The sequence below is a fragment of the Macrosteles quadrilineatus genome, unplaced genomic scaffold (genome assembly GCF_028750875.1).
Source record: "Macrosteles quadrilineatus isolate MER2022 unplaced genomic scaffold, UCM_ALF_1.0 Scaffold_5__1_contigs__length_97177068, whole genome shotgun sequence".
In the NCBI taxonomy this organism is placed as follows: Eukaryota; Metazoa; Arthropoda; class Insecta; order Hemiptera; family Cicadellidae; genus Macrosteles; species Macrosteles quadrilineatus.
In genome coordinates, this window is record NW_026542598.1 from 91,614,087 (window position 1) to 91,630,009 (window position 15,923).

A 15,923-nucleotide genomic window follows, 5' to 3' on the forward strand; every position below is an offset into this window, starting at 1 on the left:
AGAATTTTAAGCTAAATGTCAATAAAATGATGCGTGAGGTGCCTAATGTAGCTTGTTACAGACTAAGATCAGCTTTTTCTTTACCCAGGACCATTAAAAACAAAATGATACACGACAGTCGGGTCCAGTTTGACCCACCAAGCTTCTAGCTTTTCTCAGGATTAAACCGACGGTCTTCAGTCAGTTTGAGCGTTACAACCTTCAACTAACCAGCCAGCCAAGCTATTTATGATAGCACGTTCACCTAGATATCTTTTTTCTAGCAACCATTCAAGACAAACTTTATTAAAAGCAACTAGAAAGTTACCGGGTACACAATGAACTATATTTCATCACGGCGCATTACAAACGCTAAAAAAGCTCATGAGTTAAGTGGAAGTTGTTGTCATAATTGAGCCATCAATATGCATGTGGCAGCGTTTAATCTGGTACTAATTAATGGACCAATAATGTAGGGATTGAGTCATTATTGCGTCACGTAAAGGTGTACAACAAACAGCTGTGATGGCTGGTGACTCATCTTTCATGTCTGCTGTGGTCACGGTTGATGAAAAATACAAAATGTACCTAAGTGGATGTGGTTCTTACCTAGTAATAAGAAAATTTCCGGTACAATACCTGGTACTGGGTAAAGTCACAGGCTTAAGAGTTCAAGAGTTCAGTTATATCGCTATAGCGGATCATTGAGCTTTTCATAAATGTCCTGGTTAAGAGGAACCTGCTGATCTTAACTTTGGCTTTTAATAGAGAATACATCCCCATTTTAGTTGACGTTATTCTTTTGCACAACATTGACGTTGTTGAGTTAAGCCACCAACAGATTGCGCTGATGTAAATTACTAATTTCTATCAAATATGAGAGCTTTTTGACCAAGTCAAACTGATACGATGGTCTAACAAAGAATAAGATGGAAAATACATTTTAGACATTAGCTCTGTGACTGCCTCCTTCAACTAAGTTCTTGACAAAAAATGGTGACAGTGGTCCATAAAGATAAGGGTTTTACTGAATTATTTAAAATTTATTGATCTTAGTTAGTAACAAAGAAATCATCCTATTTATTCACTCATCTCCGACATGAATTATTTAAATGCAACAATAACGCTTTCTGACTTAATAAAGGTCGATTCTGCCACTCTAAAGACGCATAAAACAGCCAGTGGTGGAGATTTAGAATGTGTCGGTGTTATAAGTTATACAGCGGAGGTGTTAGATTCAGACACCCGTGGAGAGACAGGGGATTGTGGGTAGAGAAACAGCTACCAGACTACTAGGCTGTATATACACTGTAGTGTAGACCTAGGCAAGGGATTGTGGGTAGAGAAACAGCTACCAGACTACTAGGCTGTATACACTGTAGTGTAGACCTAGGCACAAATAAGCTAGCTTGTCTGGAAAATGGGAAAGTATTAAACTCTTCTGTGAAAGCAGATGAGAATTGAAAACTACGTAAACTACGCAATAGGTTACCATTAGCATTAGGGGTTACCAAACACAAGTGCATTCAAATTTAAAATAAAAACTTCACCAATATTTCGAATCAACAAGATAATTGTTGGATATCCTAAAACCCGTATTTTCACGACGGTTTACCAGCTTTACCTGGGTTTGTATACTAATCTTGCTACGTTTAGGTTCTTTCTATACGGACGGGATCAACGGGATACATTTCTAAATTATTTTAAATTATATTCAGGTATCTATTCCTCAACAACCACAATTCTTATAGCCAAGTAGGTTTACAAACTGATAGGGAACATGTTTAACATTTCACTTAAATGTGCAGTTTTTATGGGGACCAAAGGTAGTTTCAACTCAAAAATTGGATTGTCGAATGGACCAAATGAATACATGTCACTGACTATCTTAATTTCACCTACACCACCATTATCCACTATTAACCTAACTAATATTATCTCAAACAACAGCTAAATCCACTATGTAGCCATAGACTAGGACTAGACAACCAAAGGGGTATGTTTCATCAATGATGTAACCCCAAGCTACAAAGTTGCCTTGGAGACTAACAGGATAGCCGTGGTATACCATAAACAATTTTACAATTAGTACAAAGCTAACACTCGCTTCAATAAAATGCTCTAACGACCTCCAGCATACGTGCGATATCTAACAGTGAAAGTAACGGACAAGTATCTGAGATATAGGATACAGAGAGGCTGATATATGCCTGCAGAGACCGACTTGTACGATTGTATACTTGGCTGGCGCACGAGAGGTTTTGATTGTGTACGATGGGTCACAAGATCATGTAAGATTGCTTACTACACATTAGCATCTGGGTATGATAGTACATGATAGGATACAGGATTTAGGTATGATTGTGTGGAATACCTTACAGGATTTGGGTATGATCGTGTATGATAAGCTACAGAGTCTGGTTATGATCGTTCAGGATGGCATACATGTTCTGGGTGTGATCGTGTGGAATAGATTACAGAATCTGGGTATGATCGTGTGGAATAGATTACAGGATCTGGGTATGATCGTGTGGAATAACTTACAGGATTTAGGTATAATCGTATGGAATGACTTACAGGATCTGGGTATGATCGTGTGGAATAGATTACAGGATCTGGGTATGATCGTGTGGAATAGAATACAGGATCTGGGTATGATCGTGTGGAATAGCTTACAGAATCTGGATATGGTCGTGTGGAATTGCTATCAGGATCGTGAACAATAGGGTACAGAGTGTGGTTATGATAGTGAATGATAAGCTATAGAGTCTGGGGATGATCGTGTATATTATACTACAGGATTTTTTTTATCATTGTGTACGCAGCTTCAGAGTCTGGACATTATTTTGTAAGATACTTTACTGAATCTGCGATATAATAGTGTACGATGTCTTACGAAGATCTGGACAGGATTGTGTACGATGGCAGACAAACTAATCGTGTGTGTTTGCTTATAGAATCTGGGTATGGTCGTGTGTAATAAGTCACAGGAGTTAGGTTTGATAGTATACGACGTATTACGATTCTATGATTATGCACGATAGCTTGCTGCATCCAAACATGATGGTGTCCATATTTTGTCTTTGGTAAAAACATTTCGACTCTTCATGTATTTGTTCTCACTGTCCCAATCTTGAAACACAACGCCTCTTAGTGGGTTTTGGGGGAATGTAGACATAAAAGTAAATTGACTTTTGTAACCAGTTGGCAAAATTAACTCGAATGTGTTTGTGACGTCATAATGGCTTTATCCGCACCAACAGCGGTTATGGTCCACTCGGGTATAAATATGCATGAGTCTCTTCATTAACTCGCGTGCTACCATGGTAACCTGTGGAGATTGTTGATTGGCTGTTGTGGTAATGGTACCTGTGTTATCACCTAGACAAACACTGCTCACAGGTTTTACAAGGGTTCCAATTGATTTAATTATAATTGATAGCATTAACCTGCATTGAAACATTCTCAGCTACGTATTTAGTAGATCTTCAAGGGTTCAAGACGTATCTTTCAAATCAATTGAATTGACGAATCAATTTGAGTCACACCAATTTCGATTCCGGTGGTATTGAGCAATTTTCAGAGGTCACGGTCACTGACTTGATTGGTCAGTGTCAAAGAGTCGCCGACAGAACAACTCACATTATTGGAACGGTTCCTCAGTGGTGACAAAATTGATTCGTCTCTTGAAGTGTTGGGAATTTACAAACCGTTGAGTAACTGTTCACACAAAAGTTAACATTTACAAAACTATACATACAACACTATAACTCCAAAACAGTCCAATTGCCGGCTTAACCACAACAATTTCAGGGGCTTTGATCACATTTCTTTGAAAGAGTTTCAGATAACTTCATTTTAAAATTGTCCCTTGTGTATAAAAAAACAGAGCCGCACAACGTTCAGCTTCTTATAACGCTAAGGGTATCCTGAGTCCTGATTCATTTCTCACACTTTCGTCTATGTGACATCACATGTGACCAATAACTGACGTCACACATATGAGGGCAGCTTGGCATTCTGTGACCTCGCTTCACATATTATCAATTAGTTCACCGCCGAGAACAATGTGACTGACTTTAGGGCGAATATATTAGCTTGCGTCACGTTTCCACACGTATGCTCTACTTCTTCTGGCCTGGTGTGTGTGTGTGTGTGTGTGTGTCTGTGTGTGATATTCAAAATATTCACGATCAATTTAGTCATTGTCTTTAGTGTAAGAAAACTTAACTTCATTTTGTAAAATGTGATCACCAGCAATTAGGTTCTGAAGCTGGGTTGTTGAGTGGTTGCAGTGCTCGCCCGACAGTTAGGAGGTCGCTGGTTCGATTCTGGTTACAGTAAGTAGATTTTGATGGTTCTAATGTGAACCCAGCTCTACTTGCTAGTTAGGCTTTTAGTAAATGGTAATAGCTAAACAAACACACAAACAGCTGATCTTATTCAGCAAATAAGCAAGACATTATCATCCCAGTCCATACGGTATCTATCTTCTATCTATCTATATATTAATAGGCAAGCATGTTTCTTTAAAACCTTTTTTCTCAGCTCGTGTGCATCGTAGGGAAAATATACGCATACCGTTAGAAAGCTATTTTCATGTAGGTGTGCAGAATACCTTTATAAATTTAAATAGGCTCAAAGATAAGCACAAAAAATGAGTTTAAAGATTAGAAAAAATTAACATGGATCTTGTGCGTTGCCATGCTGGTGACGAAATAACAACGAAATATAAACAGGAAATCAAAACAAATGGAAGAAACTCCAATCACATGTTTTATTTACAGTGTGGGGTGAAAATAGAGAAGTGAGTACATTACATATTTTTGGTCGAGTTTCGACCACTGGACGACCTCTCGTTCATAATTAATGCGTTCATATTCAGATTCAAACAACGTCTCGATCTTATAGCATTTACGTTTAGGTAATGAAGCTTATAGTGAAATAATTAAGTGATACGTTATTTATTTAGTCAGAACAATGTTCCTATTGACTCTCAATATCATCTTCCAAATCAATTCCGCAAATCTTATTATGACATCTCCTAGACCTCTGCAAACGTGCAACCAAAATACATGCTAAATACATTCAATTTCGTCTTTCAAGTGGAATTACGTGACGTCAATACATACAACTCTGCAACACCTTTCACGTGTTCAAATGTTCACCCTCACTTCTTACTGTCGATATGTCGAAAGTGGCCAACGATCACCACATTGGATGAGATGCGCCTATGATGACCCATCAGTGTTATTGTGATGTTGCCACCTTGGTGCCCGCGGCTTGCCTTTGACCCTTGACCTCCGACCTCCAGTCACCACCTGCGGTCAGCTGCGGTGCTTTGTGGCGTCAGAACGACTTATCTTCTCGATTGACCGAATAGTAACTCAAGTTCTTACGTCCATCAGCGTTTTGTGTATGATTGTTCTTCTGGGGTTAAATAACCAGGTGATGCATAGCTAAGAAGGTAGCATGTTATTCGTGCATTGGTGAGTCGGTGGGGTGACTGTTGTGTGGCGATGGTGTGTTTCGGTGTCGTCCGCGAATGTATGAGAAGGTTTCATGCTCTTGCCTTAGGCTTATGTGGAACAGAAATTCAAGTAAAAAATTCCGCTAACCACCTAAAAAGTAAAAATTTACACTTTTTCTTCGCCCATCTTCATTTTTAACTGCTCTCTTTGAACTTTCAATCAATACCCCTAAAGACTGAAGTCGTGTGCTAAATATAACAACCTATTCTATATTCTGTCTGCAATACCTCCTCTCAAGGAGTATCGATTTCACCAGAACTCTATCATTTCATATTTTCATATTGAAATTTCAAATCTCCAATTAGTCGACTTCCTGTCGCGCCTGTCCCAAACCTTATATGGACACCAATTAACCGTGATGTATTCATTGATCAATCGTACAAAACAAGACGTCTAACAAGCGTATCTCTGCCTCCCACGCGTCCCCAGGGGGCTAGGGGGGGTTATAGGGGGCTAGGGGGGCTATAGGGGGCTAGGGGGGGGCATAGGGGGCTAGTGTTGCCAACACAATTACAGTCTAAGTCCGATACGTCCAATGATATTACGCGGACGCACGCACAGCCGAGCCCTCTAATGAAATTATTCAGATGGGGTAATACGGTTGTATGAATATTATTAAACAAACCACTAGATCAAACGCCTTGTTAGCTCGGCTGGTTTACCTTCGAGTCTATTGTCTCGATTTGAATATCTTGTTTGTGGAAATATTTTCCCTCGGATCCACGTTGGGAATCAGATGAGTTGGTTTACGCATTGATGTAATATCGTTTTGATCAAATTGGTCATTGGTTTGAGCCCAAAATTGTACAGGAAAAGTTCAAACGATTTGTGTCCATAAAAAAAGTTATTTTCATTATGGATGGATTGTACCATTAAATTGATGTACTGAAATCCCATCTAGTGGATCAGCCATACCCTGTTATTTACTTGTCGTCGAATTAAACCTCAAACATAGCACATTGATGAAATAAGCTGGTCTTTCGGAGGGCGCACCGGACAATTTTCTATGTTTTAAAATTTCTGTGTATTCTGTATGATGGAACATGTATCCTATTCCTGACACTCCGTCTTTCAGTCCGGGCTTTAAACCATTGGCGAGTTCCCAGGTAGATGAACAGTCAGGTTCCATCATACAGACTATAATGAAGTGAAAGCCAATAAACATAGACACAGAGCGAAAAAATGAGAAAAAAGAATTTGGATGGTATAACACTTTTGTTTCCTTTTCCTGGTTTTTAAATTCATTCAGCTAATCCGTATTAATGAGAAATCTACTTTTAGTATCCAAAGTAATTTAGCCGTCATCTAAATATTACACACAATGCCTTTTCACCGAAATAGACTACCTAAATTGCCACATCTAAACAAGATCTTTTTGGTCTAACTTAGATCTGCTTGGTCTAAGATAAGCCAGTCAATTTAGTCCATCGTATACTGTATCAGGAGTGAATACAAGAGATTTGGAGTTGGTAACCGTCTATTGTGGCCTTTGACAATAGAGATCCAATTTTGATAAAATAAGGCAAATCACATTCTAGAAGGACACAATAGTCGTATGCCCATACAAATCTGTCAACTGTATGATAATGGGAGATTTTCGTCATTTTGACGCTTCAAAACCTACTGTTTGAAACTGGGGTTGTGCGATTAAATCGTAGACATACTGGCCAAAAAAACAGCGAGTCTGTAGTGAGGGAAAAGTACACATTCCTATTTTAACCACAAATTACACATTTATTCAACAATGTTCATATAATCCCTACTGAACTACTTATTAAAAGAAATATAATGAAAACCAATGAATTAGGAAAGTATCTAAGAATATCTCATTTACGCGTATCAGCCCATAAAGAACCAACCAGTGACTTAATACAACATAACTACAGCCTTCTCATAAAGACAAACTATTTGTCTTCGGATTATTTAATCGTTAATGCGATTTCCTTTTTACAATCTAATTGACTAACACGAAATTTTGAATCATCCATAAAAAGTTTGCAAATCCACTTTTGAATTCGTGCAGTATGAAAACCTGTGTGGTATTAACATTTAGATTTCTCTCGATGAAATATCGATAGTTTTCACAATCAATTCTTGCAATTCTGAACAATCATAATTCATCCGATACATTCGTGCTCAACGTGATGCGATTCAAATTAGATTATTCCTTAAACGAAGTGATTGAGATTCAGAATGTTCCAGTTTCAGATTTATATCAGCAAACATAATCCAAACTAGAACACATAAATCGTTACCTATTAGCAATTTAACAACTTCCACGATCTACTGCAAAGACTGGCCGTGGCCATATTATTTCTCAATTGGAACTGTAATTCATTGATTCGAGAGTATTTTCCAATATTGAACCAAAGATTGTACATACTCTCTTATGGATTTATCACGCATGGATCAAATGAAAACAATCTTAATAGGAGGCACATAATAACTTATTCAAGACCCACTAATAATATATATTAAAAATATCTATATTTGATTATAGATGCAGAACAAAATCGCAATTCGCTTACTTTAACAAACATTTGTTGTGAGTCATTTAATAAACAATAATTAGAATTAGTTTAACTCCTGAGTAAAGTAAACTAACAATTATAAGCAAAAACATTACAGCCATAAATATTTAAATGTGATTAAATACAAAAATACAACCCTTTAAATTAGGTTCATGTCCTTAAGTGAGGGTTTGTCGACAATCCGTAAGGGATATTTCTCATCGAGACATATAATTCCAGTATGGGGTTCGTAGGCGTGCTGCTTACGGCTTTCTCAAAAGTTCGTGTTCCTTATACTAAGCTTTAAACACAGACTTGTGTGATAATATGAATAATGTTGTATCAATAGCTGAAATAAACTAATAGCTAGGTACTCATCCTGAAATAAATATGCAATCTGTGCCTAATTGTCTTCTCAGATCCTTGTTCAAGGTCATGTTGAGATAGCCACCGGGGATTCTCTGTTTCTCCTTGGACGATTGTTGTAGATACTATCTGAAGATGACAGGAACAGCTGAGTTATAGAGCTGAACAGCTGATTGTAGCTGCAATTAACGATGTGATCAGCTGTTCTGTGTACATTCAGGATTGCCAACTATCCGGGTTCGATCTTCCCAGTTTCTCAACTTGCGGGTATCTAGGACTTGGATTGTTTAAATTCCGGAACGCAACTCAAATTGGCTCTTACATTAACTTTGAGTTAAGTTAAGGGAGCGCTCTACCGTGCGCCGTGTTCTTATGCGCACTTTTTACATTGTAAACTAATTGACCTTGACCAAATCTGTGTTTACGAGTTTGTTTGGGTATTTTCGTGTGTTATTCTTTGACAAAAAACTGACATGTTCTAAATTAACGAAAATTGACACTCTTATCACCTGATAAAGACTCCCTTTGAAAGTCAAAACCGGTGTCTATACCTAGGCAGACTCCATAACTATAAGAAGCTGAAGACTCATCCAGTATCCATGGCTACTGACTCCATAACTATCCAGTAGCTGAAGACTCGTCCCATATCTATGGCTACTGACTACATAACTATCAGAAGATGAAGACTCATCCAGTATCCATGGCTACTGACTCCATAACTATCAGAAGCTGAAGACTAATCCAGTAACCATGGCTACTGACTCCATAACTATCAGAAGCTGAAGACTCATACAGTATCCATGGCTACTGACTCCATAACTATCAGAAGCTGAGGACTCATCCTGTATCTATGGCTACTGACTCCATAACTATCAGAAGATGAAGACTCATCCAGTCTCCATGGCTACTTACTCCAGAACTACCCAGAAGCTGAAGACTCGTCCCATATCCATGGCTACTGACTCCATAACAATCAGAAGCTGGCTCCCGGTCAGTCACCCACTTGGTAGCAGTTTTGCCGCGAGCGACCGACGCCGATCGGAAATTGAGTTATGATACAATGCTGCACCGGAAAGCGGGGGCGGACTGGTTTCGGGTGCCGCGCGTCAAAACTGTTGAAAATTCAAATTTGCGCCGAATATATTGCAAAGAACCCAAACACGATGTTAAAATACACATATAAATATGTAACAAACACATTAAACATGGCTACTTCTGCTCTATTTTGACATCCAGTGTTTAACGCCTACGTGGGTCTTCGGGCGCCATGGCGGGACGGAAACGGGTTGTAAATTTTAAATCGGTTGGTTTTGAAGCAGTCAATCATGTTTACTCGATGTTTCGCAGAGTTGACTTTGGCTAGTGTATGTAGACTTCACATCTTGTAAAATCTGAGGAGAAATACGAAACTTTAAAGGGTCCTCAGGCCTCACCCTCTAATTATTTCGATAAAAGAAAGTTTCCTGCACAGCTTCACGTTACGCTCTTTCCAATGACACCAAGAACATGTCAATCGGTTCAGTAGTTTCGGAGGAGTAATTGTCACGTGGTCGTCCAGTGGTCGAAGATTCGACCAAAAACATGTAATGTATACGTATTGACTATTGGGTACTGAAGTAGACATCCCATTTATATGGACCAGCTATCACAATTTTTTAAATTAAAAACATGTAGGGGCCTAGTTGTGTTTTTAAGACACCGAAAGCGTGTCTTAAATTCTATTACATACCTTATTTTTTGTTACTGACAAAGTTGATAGGTCATAACAGTTGCTATAACTTAATACTTTAATACTTTTTAATACTTTCTTATGAAATGGCGTCCATACAATGTAGGTATTTTAAGCCAAGTATGAATGGAGATGAGTGTAGGATGAGTGGCGCGATCTTGTAGTCTTGTTAGTGACTAAGGCCGACATTCCTTAGACACAGCTGTTAATTAATATCCCCAAACTGCTAATGGCAACTAAGGGACCTACAGTTTATAGTGGAATCCGAACCACATTTTTTCCTTGGTATATACGAATAGGTCTAATCATCACTAGTACTACGGATAGTCGTAATACTCACTAGTGCGGACGTTAATCCACACCAGGGAGTATCCCATCCACAGTGCATACCTATAAATATCCACAATCCGTGACCTCCTAGTAGCTGGATTACAGGACGACGCCACCCGTACCAGTCATTTGTTCCCATACAACTAATTCAAAAAGTTTGACTTGGTAAAAAACATCGTGTATTAGACATAAATTTAGTCATTTAGATCAGCGCAATCTGTAGGTGGCTCACACCAACTACAACGAATTTAATTAAAATCTGTTGACAACTTTAACATGGGGATTAAAAAGGTTCAGGCTTCTCTATTTTCACCCCACGCTGTAAATAAAACATGTGATTGGAATTTCTTCCATTTGTTTTGATTGTCTGTTTATATTTCGTTGTTATTTCGTCAGCATGACAACCCATAAAGCCCATGTTAAATTTATTAAAATTTCAAATTAATTTTTCGAGCTTATATTTGAGCCTATTTTAATTTATAAAGGGATTCTGCACACCTACAGGAAAATAGCTTTCTAACAGTATGCGTAGATTTTCCCTACGATGCACACGAGCTGAGTAAAAAGGTTTTAAAGAAACATGCTTGCCTATTAATATACAGGGTGAGTTTTAATTGGACCCCCCCCCAACTTTTTTCTACATTTTTTCAAATATCAATCCCAGACCACTTCCAAACATTGTTGGGTAGTAAGTACTTCATTTTGACAAGGTGGTCATTTCCGGCCGCCATCTTGGATCCGCCATATTGGATGCAAAGTTTTTTTTTCAAATGTAAAGGTGGGGTTGTGACCCATTATTTCGAACTAGATTTTTACCCTGATTACAATGCCACAAACTGTTTTTAAAAATCTTGATTCATTCTAAAGTTATGAGGGCTTTTTAAAACTTTATTATTAGCCCCTTTTAACATTGCGCATTTACAAACTAAGACCATAATCTCAAAATAGTGCCAGATAAAGATAAGTATACACTACCAGTAATTGTCAACCTATTTTCACTTGGTTATGACTGATGTATTTTTTTCGGCCGCCATCTTGGATCCGCCATTTTGAAATGTGATAAATTATTTTAAATATGAAAGGGGTGTTGTGACCCATCATATCGAACTACTTTTTCAAGCTATATCGTTTTGCAAAAGTTTTTTCTCTGTTTTCAGATAATTATTTTCGTTTTGCAAGAGGGCATTTTCTATCTGGCAATTCTCAAGACAAGTTTTTAGACAAACTGTTTCTCCCATAGAGCTTGTTACTCTATCTTGTTCGGATTTCAACAGCTCATTTAAAACAATCCGTTGAAGTTTTAGATTTTCTACCTCTTTGACCATTATCGTCAGTTGAGTTTGTAGAGAGGTTGTTTGCGTGATACGACGTCTCCAAGCATTCAGAATGAACATCTTGCAAACTGTTCTTGCCAACTCTGACTCCTTATTGGTTAAGAATGAAACCTGCAGTTTTGATTCCATTTGCATATTTGTGTCCAAGGTGGTAATCTTTCGAGACTTGGCTGTCGTTCTCTGCGTCTTTGGTGTTAGATCCACAAGGGAGAGAGACTTTCTTCCAAGATAGGAGTGAGGCATCTTTAATCCAGAAGATGGTGTATCAATACAGCAATTATGAGCCTTAATCTTTCGAGACTTGGCTGTCGTTCTCTGCGTCTTTGGCGTTAGATCCACAAGGGAGAGAGACTTTCTTCCAAGAGATGAGTGCCATGGTGTATCAATGCAGCAATTATGAGCCTTTCTTTCTTTGCAAAAAACGGGTAATTTGGAATCAGTTGAACTTGCGACCTTTGATTTACCATTATTTGGTATTGGTAAAGTCGGTGCTGCTATCTTCTTCTCCGGTGCTGCTCCCTTCTTCTCACTAGTCAGAGTCTTACTCATTACTCTGCTTTTACTATTCCTTGATTCTAATTTCTTATTATTATTGAACAAATTCGTTTTAGAGATAACAAGTTTTGGGTAGTTTTTCATCAAATTGAGAATAAACAACAAAAACTTGCATCAGCTGTTGAATGCTTTGTAATAAAATATTGCTTCAGAGACAGCAAAGAGCAAAATAAACTATTCTTACTATATAAACTGTATTTACTTCAAATTTTAATTTAAAATATTTTTTATACGACTTTTTCTTTGTTTCTATTGAGGGGAAATATAGTTTTTCTTCATTGAATGTTAAAAGAACAATTTTAAATATAATATTTTTAGATGTTTTGTATACTCTTTCAGACACAGTTATGGTTGAGGTGTGCAGACATGAGCATGTTTGGATATCCGTTTGTTGTGTGTTAATGTTGAAACCTACACAGAACGTGAACCTGGACAAGTTTTGCTTGAGTCTGAGTTATTTTGCTGAACGCACTGGAGAAAATTAAAAGTTTCAAAAAATAATATAGCACTGTATTATGAAATAATTATTTTTGAGCGGAGCGAGCGAAGCTCTTATACGCCGACTCTTATGCATTTCGTAATACTCCTAGACGGCTGAATCAATCGTTTTCAAATTTTGCATGGTGATAAAGACCATATCGGTGAGTGCCAACATCTATATGGCGTTAAACAAGTCTTAACCCCTTGGCTATAGAGAATGTTGGTAACATTTTTACTTTAGTGAGTTATAATATAGATTACACTTTTGAATAACAAGAAACTAATAGTAAATAACGAAACGACGGAACGTCCTCTTAATATACCGGGTGGAACTAACGTTTTAAAACAGACGATCGGTAAGGATGATAAGTTTTGACAGCGTTTAACGACAATCTGTTGGATGTGGAGCTATAGGAATTAAATACATACAAATATCTACGAGATTCGTGCTTCGCAACAAGGCGAAGAAGAGAACAGAGAACGACAGCAATGCAATGCATGAGTGTCAATACAAATACACCGCATGTCGTTATTCCGCGTTTTATTGAAGAAAAAAACACTTTGAGACAAAAGATATTAGATTTGTTTTAAATCCTAAAATATTCATTGTACGAAGGGGCCCGTGCGCAAATTGTGCGTTATAATAGGTTCAAAATTCGACTGCCGTACAGTTGTACATTTAAAATTAATTTTCATCAACTGTTCCGACTCCTGTTTTTTATCTGACTACGGTTAAACAATCGACAGAAGGTAATCAGCTGTTCAATTACTTTTCACGTTTAAAACCGTTGTAAAGATAGCTGTTCAGAAACACTGACTTTTAAAAGTCCCTTCTAGAAATAAAAAGGCTAGGGAAAAGAAGCCCTACGTAAATTTTATTCATAATTATTATTCGTCCCTCCGATAAATGATAAACTTGAAAATGACTTCTCAATCCACAGAATTGTTCTGTGCTCAACCACTTCAATCACTTCTCTGACCGCGAACAAATATATTAAATGGGGCGGTCAGAAAAGTGATGTTGCGGTAGTATAATACACTTCTAGAATATGTATGATTTTAAATAATTAATTACAAAATTATTTCTGATGATTCAGATGTTCAAAACTGGTTTAAGTGAGCCATGACTATAGTTTAGTATGGAGTTGTATTTTTAATTAAGTTAATATAACATTTATGCCAAAGCATTGAGCAAAAAACGTGTACCGGGTGTCCATAAAGTCCTGACAACATTTTGTTTTGTAATAAATTGAAAACCATTAGACATACAAAAGTGAGATTTTATTTTTTAGAAAGATCATGAAAAAAAGTTTTATATACAATTCATATAACATTAGTACACTTCCACATGTGACCCATTTGTGTCCCGTAGAATTTCCAGTCTGAATTCAATCTCCTCCCAAGTACTTGCCAACATTGTTGCCAACCAATCGCTGTTGAAATTGCTTCTCTGATCCTGGTCTTCAACACGGCCACATCTGAGGTGTAGCATAAACCTTGTCTTTCACAAAGCCCCAAAAGAAGAAGTCTAAAGGTGTGATGTCCAAGATAGTTGTTTTCTACATGAATGAGATCTAAAATGTCATTAGCAAAAGAAGATATGAGCTTTTTCTTCCTTAGTAGCCATTTTTACGACAGACACAAGAATTGTAACTTTTGTTTGGTATTACACTCAACAATGAAATTATGGGTTACCAACATATACAAACAAAACTTCATAAAATCAGCTGTTAAACAACATATATAAAACATGTAAACCCCCATCAATTCTACAAACAACAACGATTTCAAATGTTGTCAAGACTTTGTGGACACCCGGTATATTAACATAACTTTTATTAAAAAATTTAAGATAATTGAAAACATAATAATAAGGATGAAAATGAGAAAGCTCGTTTGAGATTGTTCAAATCAAATGCATTCAAATACAAGTGAACCAAGAGATACATATTGAACACATGGATAAACGTGTAAGCCTGTGAATGACCAGTCAGACAGTCCATGTTCTACAGATCTGATGAACAACTTGCATCAGCATGTGTGAAGGCGCACACAAGAGGTATGATTATTGACCAATGTTAACCATGGATTATTTAAAATAAATCTACATTGAAACTGTCTGTAAATTTCGCTAATCTTAATCGCTATGTCTTTTTTTTAAGAATGGACATTTTGAGATGTATGTTTTTCCTCAATTAATTATTTTAAAATATTTCAATAACTCAAATGTATTCAACATTAAATGTTGTCCATTTTTAAACTGTATTTCTATTTTTTTTTTATAAAATTCAAAATGTCGTATTGTTATGAAGATATTGATCATACACAAAACACAATAGTGGTAAAAGTGGCATATTGTCAAAACAAGCTTTCAGCTTGAAACAGCAAATTCCTATTGTTACTCTGTTGTCGTATCTTAAGTGTTTTTGCCTTTTATCAAAGTTAATTTCTATTACTTTGCACAAAATATTTCTGGGTAAAAAGAGTATAGATGCCTCAAATTCATTGACGGCTTATAAAAATAACACAATAATTTACTTACTTAATTTATTTTCATTAATAGCATCGAATTTTAATAAAAATTAATCGTTATAAATTATGAAACTTGAAACTACTTTCACATTGTTACAATTTCTCGGAGTTTTTCCAGTTGTATTGGAGAAGAATATATTTTTTGCCAAAAATCGTAAGTATTTTGGAAGTCCACTGTACCACACGAATAATAAGTTATACATTTTTAATACTAGGAGTGTACCTAATGTAACACGTCAAAATACATTTAGAGTTGGTGAATTAAACACAATAAAATGCCTTAAATAGGTATATTTATGATAGCTCTATGACGAATTCCAGGCTAGATTTTGTTTTGTAAATCCGAACTAAGATGCTAAATTGACAGAAAAAATAGACTGAAAAGGAGTGAATACTGTACACTCAATAAATAAAAAAAAATTTAACAATCTTTTGTCTTAGATAAAATGGTGCTGTTGATTTGAAGTACATTAGCTGATGTTGTTGAAAAATATAATTATGTTGTTTTTGATGTACTAAAGTAGATTATGTTGTCAAAGTAGATATTGTTGTTAAAGTTTTTGAAGTAGGTACATAT

The 15,923-nt window shown here is 36.7% G+C and overlaps 1 protein-coding gene across 1 annotated transcript in view; it reads right to left on the reverse strand.

Annotated features, from left to right (window-relative positions):
- The window catches only part of LOC128994154 (uncharacterized), a 230,738-nt gene that overhangs the window by 205,750 nt on the left and 9,065 nt on the right, over positions 1-15,923 (reverse strand). The gene's annotated exons all lie outside the window — the stretch shown is intronic.